Source organism: Pavona decussata, unplaced genomic scaffold (assembly GCF_977016875.1).
Source record: "Pavona decussata unplaced genomic scaffold, jaPavDecu1.1 SCAFFOLD_312, whole genome shotgun sequence".
Classification (NCBI taxonomy): domain Eukaryota; kingdom Metazoa; phylum Cnidaria; class Anthozoa; order Scleractinia; family Agariciidae; genus Pavona; species Pavona decussata.
Genome location: NW_028145704.1, coordinates 2501 through 5000, shown reverse-complemented (window position 1 = coordinate 5000; position 2500 = coordinate 2501). Strand labels below are relative to the sequence as shown.

The window sequence follows — 2500 nt, the reverse complement described above, 5'->3', positions numbered from 1 at the left end:
ACCTCGACTTCGAAAATTCTGTGGTGTGGGGAGGTCTTTTGACCTACCAAAAAAATTGGTGGTGTGAGGAGGACCTCTGACTTAGAATTAGGGTTTGAAATGGGGTTAGGGTTAGGGTTAGGGTAAGTGTTAGGGTTAGGAAAAAGGTTTAAATGATATTTGGAGAGGTTTTTCGGGTGTTTAGAGGCTATTTATGCTATGTAACGAGTATTTGCTTATATACTTGCTTATATACTTAGGTCAACAATTTATAGCAAAAATGTGTTCCAGCCAAGTTCTTTTAGACGCTCTTTCGAATGGCAACATTCCCGATTGAAAATGGCGACCTACCAAAATCCGCACTTTGCTTCCCCGTCCATATAGAGGTGAGTATTTGACTTTGCTTCCGTCAGAGTCAAGGAAACACATTGAAAATGGAATCAGCATACAAGAAAACCTAGTTTGGGATAGGTTTTGTGCCTTCCGTGGTATTATAACCATAGAACTGCTCCTGAGGGGGGTAGGGTAGGCCCACCAAAAAGTGCACTTCTGGTTAGGTCGCTAATTTCTAAAATAAATGTGTCCCAACCAAGTTTTTTTGGACGCTCTTTCGAATGGCAACATTCCTGATTGAAAATGCCTGACCTACCAAAATCCGCACTTTGCTTCCCCGTCCATATAGGGGTGAGTATTTGGCTTTGCTTTCGTCAGAGTCAAGGAAACACATTGAAAATGGAATCAGCATACAAGAAAACCTAGTTTGGGATAGGTTTTGTGCCTTCCGTGGTATTATAACCATAGAACTGCTCCTGAGGGGGGTAGGGTAGGCCCACCAAAAAGTGCACTTCTGGTTAGGTCGCTAATTTCTAAAATAAATGTGTCCCAACCAAGTTTTTTTGGACGCTCTTTCGAATGGCAACATTCCTGATTGAAAATGCCGACCTACCAAAATCCGCACTTTGCTTCCCCGTCCATATAGGGGTGAGTATTTGGCTTTGCCTTTGTCAGACTCAAGTAAAAGCATTTAAAATGGAGTCAGCATACAAGAAAACCTAGATTGGGATAGTTTTTCTGCCTACCGTGGGATCATAACCATAGAACTGCCCCTGAGGGAGGTAGGGTTAGGGTTAGCGTTAGGGTTAACGTTGGGGTTAGGATTGAAGACAGAAGATTGGTGATGTCAGGAGGACCTTCTTAAAACAAACAGAAATACACTTATTAGGGGACTAGGGCCAGTGGACTCAGAAATGTCTTTCGTAGCAGTCTCCTATAAGAGTATTTTTCTCTGATTTAGGTGACTCCTCCTCACACCACCATTTTTCTTAGTCGAAAGACCTCTTCACAGCACGACTTTCCTGATGGATTTCTATGTAACTGCTCGTGCTGAGAGGTGTGTCGAAAGTTGATCATGTTCCCGTAAAATCTGAGGTCTCCACTGTCTAGCGAGGTACTTACAGTGAATATAGTGAATTTTTCAAAAATTGGAGAATTCTGACTTTTGCGATGAATTTTAATGTAATTGGTCGTGCTGAGAGGCGTGTTAAAATTTGAACATGTTCCCGTAAAATCTGAGGTGAGAATTAGTGAGGTACTTACAGTGCGTATAGTGACAAATCTTTAAAAGCGTGAAATTATGGGATGTTGTGGCTTCAATGGGTTTTTAAGATGTCACCAGTCATTTGGCATGACTTACAAACGATTTGGCTGGTTGTGGGTTCGATTTTCAAAATTTCATTTTTTTCGCGTTTTTATTTTCTGTCTACCATATCATGCAGTCTCCTTATTAGCGTTTGGGGGTTATAGTGTGGGCAGGTTGGTCGCAAAGGTTCCGAGAGGAGCTGGCTAGTAAACCCTGTCCCTTATGTTCCACGGCGGCAAGGCGGAGAAATAGAGGGCAGAATTGACTAACGGGCAAGGAAAGTTGGGCTTGTAGCTTTCCTTTCGAAGGAGGGAAAAGATGATGCCCGAAAGCATTGTCACTGTAGTGGCAGGCAGAGTGTAGATGGAAGTTGTGTACGCTAGCCTTTGGCTAATGATAGAGACAAAAGAGCAGGAGGATATTTTCCTTCGCAGAAGCACTTTTCTTGCCTTCCTTCAGCTCGCTTGGCGAGTCTGACAGGTATGCCTGAACTGTGCACGGGTCCAGTTGTGAGAAAGACGTGGCAAACAAGACGGGGTTTCCCTTGACCGAGGGACCGTGTGGTCCGTTTGGCTCATGGGTTCCCCCCGTGGAGGCAAAATCTAAGAAAGCTTGCTCTCCCTCTGCGGAGGGGGGCCGCTTAGCAAGGAACTTCTGTTCCCTGCGGTGGATAGTTACCTGGTTGATCCTGCCAGTAGTCATATGCTTGTCTCAAAGATTAAGCCATGCATGTCTAAGTATAAGCACTTGTACTGTGAAACTGCGAATGGCTCATTAAATCAGTTATCGTTTATTTGATTGTACCATTACTACTTGGATAACCGTAGTAATTCTAGAGCTAATACATGCGAAAAGTCCCGACTTCTGGAAGGGATGTATTTA

General features: G+C 43.6%; 1 non-coding gene across 1 annotated transcript in view; it reads left to right on the top strand.

Annotated features, from left to right (window-relative positions):
- Nucleotides 1–2293: 2293 nt before the first annotated feature.
- LOC146454203 (small subunit ribosomal RNA) overlaps nucleotides 2294–2500 on the top strand; it is a 1800-nt gene continuing 1593 nt past the window's right edge. The window contains exon 1 of the ribosomal RNA XR_014859307.1: nucleotides 2294–2500. This exon is cut by the window's right edge and continues 1593 nt beyond it. This is a non-coding gene — a ribosomal RNA (small subunit ribosomal RNA).